This window comes from Cnephaeus nilssonii (assembly GCF_951640355.1).
Source record: "Cnephaeus nilssonii genome assembly, chromosome: 16".
Classification (NCBI taxonomy): domain Eukaryota; kingdom Metazoa; phylum Chordata; class Mammalia; order Chiroptera; family Vespertilionidae; genus Cnephaeus; species Cnephaeus nilssonii.
The window spans coordinates 16,343,109-16,355,462 of record NC_137087.1 but is presented as its reverse complement, the minus strand read 5'-3'; the positions used below and the strand labels follow the sequence as shown (position 1 = coordinate 16,355,462).

General features: G+C 42.8%; 1 protein-coding gene across 1 annotated transcript in view; it reads left to right on the top strand.

Moving 5' to 3' along the window:
* Nucleotides 1–12,354, top strand: part of LRMDA (leucine rich melanocyte differentiation associated) — a 999,120-nt gene that overhangs the window by 191,322 nt on the left and 795,444 nt on the right. The window lies entirely within an intron of this gene.

Below are 12,354 nucleotides of genomic sequence, written 5' to 3'. Positions count from 1 at the left end.
ATAGGCAGAATAGGAAATAAAAAACTCCTGGGGGATTCATCTTCGGCACGGTATGTAGCCCACAGAGTGAGCAGGTGGAGAGAAACTTTCACGTGGTGTTTAAAAGGGACTTAAATGTACCCGATTTCACAGCAGCATCTTCAAGTAATTAAAATTAAGTGGTACACACTTGCATTTTTCTGTTGCGTTGCCATCATTTTACCCCAAAATGCTATTTGCTCCCGTTAGATCTTCCCTGGATGTTTTTTTAAGGAGCTACTCGTACTTCTGTACTTACGGACACAGCACACAGGCAGGGAATGCTGGAGTACCTACTCAGAAAGAAGAGCTTTTGTTTTCCTGTCTCCCTGTGAGATGTTTTAGGAGACACCACAGACTCGGACTGTGTGCGTGCATGTCTGCGAATCTGCGGCTGAACGTGGGTCTGAAATTCTCTTGCTCTGAATATTTCTGAACAGCTGCAATGACTTTATATATCACGTGTAATCGAATTATGCATTGTTGTCATACCAAAGTGACGTGCAGGGGGAGAATAAGTCAGAGAGGGAAATAAAGGAGAGGCCCCCCTCACATCTGCAGCCTCTCTGTTAGCACATGGCCGGGCCTGGGAATGTCTGGCGCAAGGTGAGAACGTTGGGGAGAGCAGAGCTGCATGCTCTGTCCTCAAGTGACTTCATGCATTGAGTTCAAAGGAAGCTTTTTGTTGTTTGTTTTTAATAATTTAGGGATATTTTTTTGTCTTTTTTCCTTGGCCAGTTGGGTGCTTGAGAGTGCGAGTGGGGGTTCTTCATCTGGGGCCTGGGCCGTTTGCACCGATGTGCAGAGGTGGCAGCTTTTCTTCGGGGCTCAGCACCGCTGGGCCTTTACTGCACTGCAGCCACTATAAGGGCCTGAAGGGGGAGGATGGGGGGCTGCAGAATGCACACAGTAAAGTAAACAAGGAAGTCGGGGTGAAAAGAACAATTTATTGAGAATTAGAGACCTGGGTGAGTTCCTGCTAAGCTCTGTGAACTAGGACAGAATGTGTTATAATTGAAAGGTTGAGAAAAAGGAGGTGAATTGTCTAAAGGAGGAGAAAGCGTCAGCGTGCCCTTTTTTGGGGGAGGGGGCTAAAGAGAGAAAGACAGATGCAGTTTTATAGTTTTGGTTAGAGGATGGGGGCGAAACCTTCAGTTCTCTGAGCTGCTGGAGAAGATCTGTGTGGTTCGCTTACATCTCAGAATGCTTAGGATAATCTTGATTTTGAAAATGCAAATCATGTATTAATTTGTGTATCTACGAGTATGTAATATAGACATACATATATTATTAAAGTTAAGTTTTTAAAGTTTATTTTAAAGTTATTTTCAAGTTTATAAAAAGTTTATTTTAAAGTTGGTGTTTGCCTTTCATAAAAAAAACAATTCATAAAATGAATGAGTGATTTAATTTTTATGACTTTGTAAGACTTCATTTAAGTAAATCTACAAAAATCACATGAATCTCTCTTGTGAGACCATGAGGTTTAACTTTGGATCCAGGAGAGTGTCATGGCCAATTTGGGGAGAAAGTATATTGCATTCATCATTCCTGGTGTGCCAAGCTTGGGGTAGAGGATGTTCCTTATCCTCCGAGGAGGAGCTGATTCAAAAGTCTCTCTTGTTGAAAGACATTACCCTGGGTTTTCTTGCCTGAGAAGCTAGTGAAGAAACTGAGATTCTTAGCAAATCATTCATGGGAAGAGAGGAGGGTGAATCTGGAAATGTGCCACCACGTGGAGGGGCTTGTGGGAAGGCATGAAAAGAAGAATAAGACTCAGATGTAATGCCATCATCTTTATCTGTTTGAATCTTAGTCTCAAATGCCGTTTGCTCAGCCTAGACATTTCCCTGTGGGATTCATCCCGAGTATCCAGACTTGAGTCACTGACCCAAATGGCCAGAGGATGAGGTTGGGGGTTGTTGATAACTCTCCAAGCTGGAAGTAAATGGAATTGGTGGGAGATGTGATATAAGGGCCTCCATTTAGGGCAGGATTGCTTTTCAGGGAATTTTATACTTGGGAACAAATCACTGGGCCAGTGAACGTCAGTGACTGCTGAACGGTACATATATTTTTTTCTATTTGGATGCCCACAGACCCAGCTTTTACTGTTCCTGGTGAATATACATTTTCCATAGGCTGGTCCTGTGGGAGATCTGAGTAGTCTCAAGGGCAGTGGAAACCTCTGCTTACCTCCTGTGCAGATGATGAGGTTTTGGCTAAACTTTTCTCAGTTCTTACCTTATTTACTGGTATAGTAAGTTGGTATGGGTGGCACAGGTATACCTTACTTTATGCAAAAGTCTCAGAAGAAGAGTGGGAAAGGAAAAACAGTCTAAACCTAGAGTCAGCAGACCGGATTGGTTCTGACTTGGCCTTTGCTTCCCCAGGTTTGCCAGTGTTTCTCTTGTTTGTCGCTGTTGTTATCTTAAAACTTGGAGACTCAGAACAACTATTTGATTATGTGCATGGAGTCTATGGGTTAGGAGTTCAGACAGGACACCATGGAGCAAGTTGTCCGTGGTCCACAAGACTGGAGTGTCCACTGGAAAGCCTCACAGGCTGGGGGCTGGAATCCTCTGCAAGTTCACTCATACAGGTCTGGCATCTGGGCTGTGGTGAGTTGAAGACTGGAACTGCTGACGGGAGCCGTCGGACATGGCCTTTCCGTGGGGCTTGGCTTCCTCACAGTATGGCTGTCTCAGGGGGTAGTTGGGTTTCCCACATGATGGCTTAGGGCTCTGAGCATAAGTGTTTCAGTCACGAGAAGGAAACTACGTCACATTGACGACCTTGCCTCAGAAGTCCCACGTTGTAACTTCCATGTGTCTGTCTGTGAAAGGAACGGAAGCTTGCCTAGATGCAGGGAAGGGAAGTTGTCTACCGTTTGATGGGCAAACTGAAAGGTCACATTCTACAGGAGCACGTTGAAGTGGGGAGGAGGGGGGATGTTGAAGCCATCTTCGGAAAATATGCCACACCCTGCTTCTCTTTTGTGAGTGACTAAAAATGGAGCAGAGCTAAATTACTTGCTAAGGCCTCTTCCAATGCTAAAATGATGTAATTCTTTAAAATGAAAATCCAATTTTCTTTAAAAAATGGTAATTTACAAAGTGATGATTGGCTTTATTAGAGAGTCTACTTTAGGATATATTTGCATAGATTGGTGCCTGAGTACAATCTAAAATAATCTCTTATGCAGCATGAAAGACACTGATATGAGGGATATTCAGGTCGTGGTTTTCCCCCTAAGTTATTTCAATTGAATTTTATGTTACAGTGATTCCTTTTAGTCCAGCTTTATTTCTCATGACTTGAGAATAACTAGGTGGCATCCTGATATCTCACTAGGCTCATCAGGAATGTTAATTTGGAAATGAGTTAAGTGTTTGACACAGAGATTTAAGACTGGAATGTAGTTGGGGATCTGGGCAGTGATTGGATTTTGAGGTACAGCCCATGAACACTTGTGGCTCATCCTCTTATCCCAACACAGGGAGTGGAATAGAAAGGATGGTGAACTTCTGGAGAAAGATTCCCCTTGCTGCAGAGAAGGTTAAATGGTCACCTCTGGCAGTGGTACAGATCTGATACCAGACATGAGATCTGAAGGAGGGTGACCATGGACAGCTGCCCCCCAGAAGGCATCACAATTAAGAAGAGAAGGGGTTAATGCACTGACTAATGTATCAGTTTACAAGCACTGGCCCTCTCTTTGTTCTGTTTTATCATACACATTTATCACGTTCAACCTGGCAACCCAACCAAATAGCTATTTAAATTGTAAAAATGAATCATAGCACAATTTCATGAACTGTGTGATATAACTGAATCTAGTCACATTGTACAACGGAGCCTTTGCCAGCCTGTTGTACCTGGTTCTGGGCTTCCTCAGAGTAAGTAAATGAATAAACAGGCTCCATTAAATACAATAACAGTAGGGTGGCTGGGCCAGTTGGGTTGTGGGTTCAGAGAAGGAGTCATCTAGATGTATCATACTGGACCATGGTGCGTTTCCAAGCTGGCTCAACCCCAAAAGACCTGCAAATCATGTTGGCCATCTTCTGTCCTCTGCATGTGACCCTCTAGTTCCCCAGTTTATTAAATAAATGGCAGGATGTAAACCTCGTAAATGAGAACTGCAAATAAGGGCTCTACCCAGCTCAGCTTCACATAATTCCACGGCTTGCTTACTTTGTACTCACTGAAAAGATGAATCAACACAAAGTCTCTACCCCAAGGACCAATCTAAAGAATGGTGCCCACATATGCCTCAAGCATCTTTCTAGTTGCTTTTTATGTGTTTTTATTTGACTGTTAATGATAAATCTTGAGCTGAAAGTATATTATCCCCATTGTTATAGGTAAGGAAATGGAGACTCAAATAATTTACTTGGGGTCATGCTGTTAATAAATGTCAGGGCAGAGATTTGAACTACCTTCTCAGTGGTAGAGGCCAGAGAGGAGGGAGCTTTGGTAGGAGGAAGGTACAAGGTTGGCAAAAGTAGGTTTATAGCTGTGAGTACACAAAACACAGTTAATAAAACTGTTGTAATAATCAATAACTTGCATGTCTTTTTCCATACGAACAACTGTAAACCTACTTTTGTCCACCCCTGTACACTGAGCTTTGAGCAGCCAGGAGGTGAAGGTCCCCAAGTGGACTTGATCCTGTGTATCATAAAGAGGCATGGTCTGGGGAATGACAGTGGTAGAGCTTGATTGAAGGGGTGGGAGCAGGCAGGAGAGACCTGCATGGAACCCAGTGTCTTCCCCTTGAAGGATGTAAGAAAGGCTCAAGCACTGGACAGTAAAATGGAGAGACAAGGCTGAACAGGAGAAATACTGCTGTGGTAGAATCAGCTCCTTGTAAGAGAGTCTCTGCTCTGCCTTCCTTCCCAATATGGATGGCAGCTTGTATTTATTCTCTCTCTCCTTTCTTCCCACTCTTCCCTGCCCGCCCCCTTCCATTCATCGCTTTCCCCTTTTCTTTGTCTTTCTGTCTCCTTTTCATTGTTTTGTTTTATCTCCTTTCTCATTTTTATTCCCTCTCCTTCATTGCCCTGGTGTTTTCTTTACTCATCTCCATTACTAAACATTTTTAGTCTACCCTCACCCCCATTCCTTCTTGATCTCCTCCCCTCCCCCACATCCTTTCCCTATGGAATATGTATGTAAATATATATATATATATATATATATATATATATATATATATATATATATATATTTAAATCTGTTTTTGTGTTGGTTGTGTCAGCATATTTTAGACTGCTGGGCTTTGCATGTTTTGCAGCTGGTTTTGATGCAGTTGTCAGATGGTGATGGATGACTATCATCATTTAAAGTGTAAAAGAAAATGCCTTGGCACAGAGAGGCATGATCCACCACTATCTGCCAGCCTGGATAGGCACGGCCACCATTTCCTCCTCCCCTATCCCGCCTCCCTCTCTGCTCACACTGCCCTTGCCAGAATCTACAAAAGTCATCATGAGCCGTGCAGCACCGGGCTCTTGCCTTCTATACTATCACTTTGGTAGTTGTCAGATCATATGAAACGTCAAAATTCATGTGGCCTCTACGAAGAGATATATTTAGTACAGCTGCTGCATACCTACACGCTACCCCTGACACTGACATATTAGTTATGCTGTCTTTTGCAATCTGATATCTTTAAATTTGCCACCTTGTTAAGTTTTGATTAATGTGATTCCATTTCACTAAAGTAATTGGCTTGGCCTGTTGTAAAAAATAATCAGCCCCCTCTACGGAACAAATGCTAGAACATGCTAATGAGGGAGTGAGTTCGTTACATTGATGGCGTGGACTGACAGTTATTAATGATTGTTATGATAAACAGACGAGTGCGAATTGGGATGAGTTGGGCAAAAGTGACAGTTTAAAAATAACATATATTGGAAAGTACTAACGAAGTAATATACTGTTAGGAAAACAATCATGCAAGTTGTCAAGGAAAGAAGTGTAATTATACAGCCGCATGGGCTGCTTAGGAGGACAGGGACCTGCCTGATAATGGACACATTTTTTGTTGGCAAGAGGGAAATATGTTATGGCAGAAAGAGGTGCAGATTGATAAATTAATTGGCCCTTCTCACAGCTCTGAGAGCAAACTTGGCTGGCAGTCACCATGCAGATTAGGGAGATGGAGTTAGCCAATGCCTCTTTTCTCCAGAATCTCCCCTGTCCTCATTGCCAAGCTTTTCTGGGGCCTCTCCTGTCTCCTCTCCTCACCCTTCTTCACGAGCTGCAACAAGTCATAGAAAATGTGTCCCGAGGCAGGCTGCACAAAGTGCAACTTTGAGCTGGAGTGCTTGCAACCGTGTCCAATTTTTTGTTAAAGACTCTGAAGACTTAAATGCTCTATTGTTGCTTAGTCTTTGGCTGTAATGGAGGTAATTATGGGTGGTTTCCAGTTCCATGAAGGAGACCATGAGGGCTCACACAGGCCAGGGACCATGCGTGAGGGAAGTGCCAACTTTGTGCTTCTAATGCCAGAAAGTTGCTGGTTGTTGTTGGCTGTTTGCATAATTAGCCAAGACAGAAGTGGTGTGTGTGTGTGTGTGTGTGTGTGTGTGTGTGTGTGTATGCGTGCCCGTGTGCACGCACAGGGAATGAGACTTGTCTCAAAGAACAGGCTGAGATGACTGGAAAGTGAGGGGAGGAAGGGAGGAGGCATGTTCCTGCAGAAAGAGCTGACTGAGCCCAGTAGTTCCTGGCCATCCCACTGTTTTTCTGACTTGACAAAGGAGGAGGCTGGTAGGAGGATGCATAGACAAGAAAGTTTTGTGGTCCTTATATAGTCTTTGAGTTTTGGACTTATATCTTGGTCAAGATTCTTAGATTGCATGAAAACAGTAACTAATTTGAGGTAGTTTAAGCATAAGTGGAAGATTTGTAAGGATAGTGAGTTATCTAATGGACTCAAGATCAAAGACTTGGGGAACAAGATGACCAGTCTCTAATTCTCCATTGACCTCTCTCACCCCTAAACCCACCAATTTCTGCCACCTTCCACACCCCCTCCCCATCACTAAGCCACAGATCCAAGAAAATGAGGGTAAGTCCTAGGGATCACAGATATTTTTTTTGTCTGAAGATAGGCTGTTGAAAGGATACCTTCTACCCCACCTCCAAATGTTAGACTTCTCAGGCAGGGAGCTTGAGGTCCCTCTGGGTTACCCAGCAACTGGGCTTTAGAGGTACGAAGGAGCCTGCTTAGGTTCAGGCTGTGATACTTTGGTTTTCTTATAACTTTTATATCAGGATTTACATGAACTCAGTCTTCACAACCATCTCATTAGGCAGGTATTGTTCTCCTCATTTAACAGATGAGGAAACTAAGGCCCAGCATTAGAGAACTTGCTCCACAATCATGGTGAGGGGCAGAGCTGGGGTTTTGATCAAGGCTTCCTGTCCCTGAAATTTGATGCTTCCCACTCTACCAGATCACCTCTTGCTAGGATGCTGTGTATTTCCTTACAATTCAGGCTACTAGATGGATCAGTGTTACCTGCCTGAGAATCAAGGAAAAAGTATCTCTACCTGTGTCCTATTTGGTCTCTCTAAGTAGAGACTGGGCAGGGCCTCTTATAGGAAATTTATTATTCACAGCCAGATTTTCTGCTGTTCTACCTATACAGATATGTGACCATGGGGGTCTTGGTCCTGGTCTACCTAGGGAATGTGAGCAGAAATACAGTCTCATTATCTGGCCATCAAGCTTAGCAAGGACTTTGGAGCCTCCCTGTACAAAACATCCAGAGCAATCCTGAAACCAAAGGGAGCTGCCAGTTACCTCACGGCAAATCTGACAATTAAGAAAGAAGGCATTCACCTCTGGTGTTAGAAACAGAAAGTATTTTCTCTGGGAGAGGAGTAGGTAACTGAGATGTACTGAGTGCCTAACACATGTAAGGGGTAGTAGCAGGTATTCCCTGGGCGCGTGTCTCACTGGGGTGGTGGGCACATCCCCATTTTACAGATGTAGAAACAGAGGTTCTGGGTGGCTGAAAGCTTCAGATCTTCCAGTAACAGTTTCTTTTCTGAAAGAAGGCTTGGTCCTGTCTAACACAACTATTTTTCCCCCTCATAAAATTACTAACTCCCCCCCCCCCCCCCATTCATTGTAAGTTTGGGAGATAGCAGAGTTGAACAATTTAGCTCCCCCCTCCCCCCCTACACTTAGAATTGAAACCCTAGTTTTAAGCCTGACTCTGACCTTGAAACAAATCACAACACCTCTTTGTTGTGATAATATTGGTGATTTTGAAGACAAAAGAGAAAGCAAATTTGGAATTGTCTTTCAGCCCCTTGAAAGAAAGGGACGGAGGGCCCTCTCCCAATAGGAAGGCTCAGGTTTCAGGGTGGGTGTGAGGGCCACCATCTTCCTGACCTTCAGATGAACCTTTTCCTGCAGTCTGAAGACTAAACAGAAGGTCAGCCCAGAGGTGAGGATGGGGTCAGAGGATGAGCCCCTGTTGTGGGCAAACAGGGCCAGAGAGAACTGTCATCAGCATTATAGACAGTTGCTTCAACATCAAAGGGCAGCCCACTCTCTCCCCAGGACAGGGGAGCGTCTTAGTGTCCTTTTGCACTGCTGTGAAAAGAGAAGTAGCTAATCAGCCCCAATTTTCTACCCAATTTTCTCCCTCTTTGTCTGTTGGCATTCTCCCCTCTTATCTTGGGAAAGCCCTGGGTCTTCCCTCTCTCTTGCCTTGTGGATATTTTCACAATAGGATTTCTGTGCGCTCTGTGCCACTGCACAAAACGTTTCTGTATGGCAAGAGACGGGACATCCCCATAAGTGCCAACAAGCTGTGAGATTAGTCAGTGAGCCCCCAAACCTGGGCTCATGAACAAATCTGCTTCCAGCCCATGAGTCTGGGCAGAAAATGTTATTTTAAAGGATCATGTGTGAGGATATTACTTACCCCTGAGGACTGTGCAGACTGTTACGGGCCCTTGGGTATTCAACTCAGGAATTTCTCCAAATTTCAGTCTTGTTAGGATGAATTGGAAGTCAGTCTATAGGAAGTCTGGTGGCCTCAAACAGCAAGCTCATTCATGTATTTATTTATGGACACTCAAGGAGAAATGTTAACTCCTGTTAGGATCTGTGAGAACTGGCAAGGATGTTTGCTCAGGCATAGATAGTATGTTTTCAAGCTTCATCAAAGGAGGGAACATAATGATCTTGTCTTCCCAAGGTGTCCATTGGTTGAAAGCCATGATGCTGTTAATAGCACCTCCTGGTGGCTCCAAAGGTAGTCATAGGACCTAGCTAATCTTGCTCAGCCTTCTATGGGAAGAGTCTGGTTGGCCCTGTGACTGAAAACTTTGGGCTGTATGATGGTGGATTTGTAGATTATATAGAATTTTGATGAAAGATATGGTATGTTCCCCAAAAGCACTAAAGGATATTGATATACTTGACCCTTCTCCACTTCCATCACACAACATTGCTATGAAAATGCAATCAATTCCATTTCTGACATCTTTCCCTCTACTCTCAAGAGCACCTACTGTATCAACATGACATTTTTTAATCTTGGCTTGTTTTCCAGGCCATGAATTTAATTTCTCAATGCTCCACGGTTTGGCTTTTATGTTCTCAGAGTAGAATGTTGTCCAACAATAGTTACCGCCATCTTGTTAGTCACATCCTCTTTCCCCAGGCATCCTAAAACCAAATAATTTTTAAAAATTCATTGCTACCATGGCCACTCAGCCTTGTGCTAATAGTCACTAAGTTCTGACAAAGCGAGTCCGACATCCCTCGATAAGTCAAATCCAATCCTCCTGATGTTGTGTAACAGTAAGCAGATTGGCATGTCTTTGGATTAGTGGAGGCACTGAAGCAAAATGCTCAATCCTCAGTGACCTTTGGCAATTGGATGGGATGTGTAGCCATTGTAGGTTATCTTTATGTTCCCCGTGTAGACACTCAACCTCTGCCAGGCCAAGGCAAAAGCTGTCAGAGCAGATGCACTGAGTTGGGAACGAACTGTTTTCCTTAACAATATCACAGTGCTTTGCAAAACTATTTTTTTTTTTCTGATAACCTGTTTCTTCTTTAAACTTGTCTGTGAATGGTTCTGTGAAGCATTAAGCCTTTTCTCTTGGGTTTTGATCCGCCTGTACTTTGTTTTAATCTTTGGGCCTAGGACTTTCTTTCATCTGACCTCTGTTGCAGAGTATTTTGTTGAGTTCCTTTTGCGGAATCCATGGGAGATGGCATATTTGGGTCTTACATGCTCCCATTTTTTGGGGCATGTGGATGTGTGTGAAAGTGTTCTATCTATTCATGCAGGAATGATTACGTAAAAGTGGGGTTCCCTTTGATCACTTCTTTCTGAGCCCATTAATGCCTGCTTCTAGTTTACACATATTTCATATGTTGATTTAGAATGTCATAAGCACTTGGAGAAAAAAATTAGGCAAACACTCTTTACTATTAGGAGTACAGCCTATACTTTATTTCCCTCCTTTATTGGAGTAGTGGTGACAAAAGGCCGGGGATGCTGGTTCTAAATAATGGCTTTGTGACTTTCAGCAAGTTGCTTAACTTCTCTGGGCTCAGACTTGCTTCCTTTTAAAGTAAGGCCATTTCTAAGTCTGTTCCAGCTTTAATGGACTCCAGGCTCATTCAGTCAAGAATAGGACTGAGGCAGAGTATATTTTAGGGGAAGTGGATGAACTGTTGGGCTTTTCTTCTTTCATTCCTATTCCAGGTGAAGATAAAAGACTTCGCTCTCTATTGAGCTGACATGAATTCAGAATTCATTAGTGTTCAGACTTTCTTTTAAGCTTCAGACAGGATTGTGAAGGGAAAAGCCTGCCCTCGATTTTTTTTTTTTTGCCTTATTATTTCTTCTCATATAATGTGCTGCAGAAACTGTTAATTGTCACTTGAGGTGATGGGTAAGGGTCTGGTTCCTGAAGGAAAAGTCGAATTTTTTAGTTCTTGTCTCCCTCTTGCTTCAGTAGAAGTCTAGTCAGTTCTGATAGAAGAGGAATCTAAATTAAAATTAATTAAATTTGCTCCTTTGCTGAAGAAGGATATGGCAGAGTTGTAGGATAACAGTGTAAATATCTAGTTGTGTACAAAGTAATGTCATAATGAAAATATAATTTTTGGAGTATTCCCCATAATATGACCGGGAGAGATATAAACATACATATATACATATATCAAGGAAACATTTAGACATAATTTAACTTACAAAATCTATCATTGCTAATCTTTTAAAGACTAGTTTTATTTAGTTTTAGGCTATAAAACAAAGTGTTTTATACTTGTATGTGAAAACGCACGCCTTGCACCTTGAGCCCAGTAGTCTATGTTTGTGCACTGGCGTCACAGAACATCAAGCTTAAAACGTAAACACCATTTAAAAAAATGCCACCAGCGTTCCTTTCTGGATCCTTGGTGTCTGGTGAATATCCCCTTTTGTTACATCTCCCAGATAGCCTTCTCCACATCTGCTGCACAGTTTGTAGTTGCCCAGCATTTGCTCAGCAGAGGCTGCCCTTCACAGGAATGTCTGCTCCCCAGTGTTGAAGTCACACCAGCAATCAGTGCACTGCCCTGCGTGATCTGGCATTTGTCTGTAATGTTACATTTTTTTGGCTGAGGGACACAGCTCACATGGAGCTGGAAAGCAGATCTTTGGTGGCAAGAGTCCCCTCTTGGCTATGGAGTAATTGTAATTTGAGATTAGATTGTTTCAGCAAGAGGCGGCAAAGGGTTCAGTTCTCAGCTCTATTAATTATTAGTTGTGTGACTATAGGCAGGTTTCACAACCTTCTAAGATCCTTATTTGTACATTAGAAATACCGCATCTTTGCAAGGTTGTCCTGGATTTGACTGAATAATGCTGGTCAGTCTACTCAGTCGATGGAAGTTGAATCTGAACCACCAATTCTCAGGAGTACATTAAAATTCCCTAAACAAAATAGTTCTCATGGAACTTCAAGACAAATGAGAAGACAGAGGCAACCAGATTCAACTCTATCAATGGGAAATCTGAGTAATTTCCATTTTTAAAAAAAATACCTGGACTACTTCACTATTTGACTTTTGTCCCCTCCCCACCCTTCTCCTATCCTTGTTTTCTTTCTCCTTAATTCTTTTATTTAATGATTTACTGGTGTGAAGATTTGTTAGTAACCACTTGTCTTAGAGTAGCTTTTGCACAGGAGGCAAAGCCAGACCTTATGCGCTGCACAGATGTGAACACAGTGTCTCCTAAGAGTGATGCAGCTGAAAAGAATGTTAGAGTAAGAAATCTGCAAATGGTTTTGTAAGAGCTT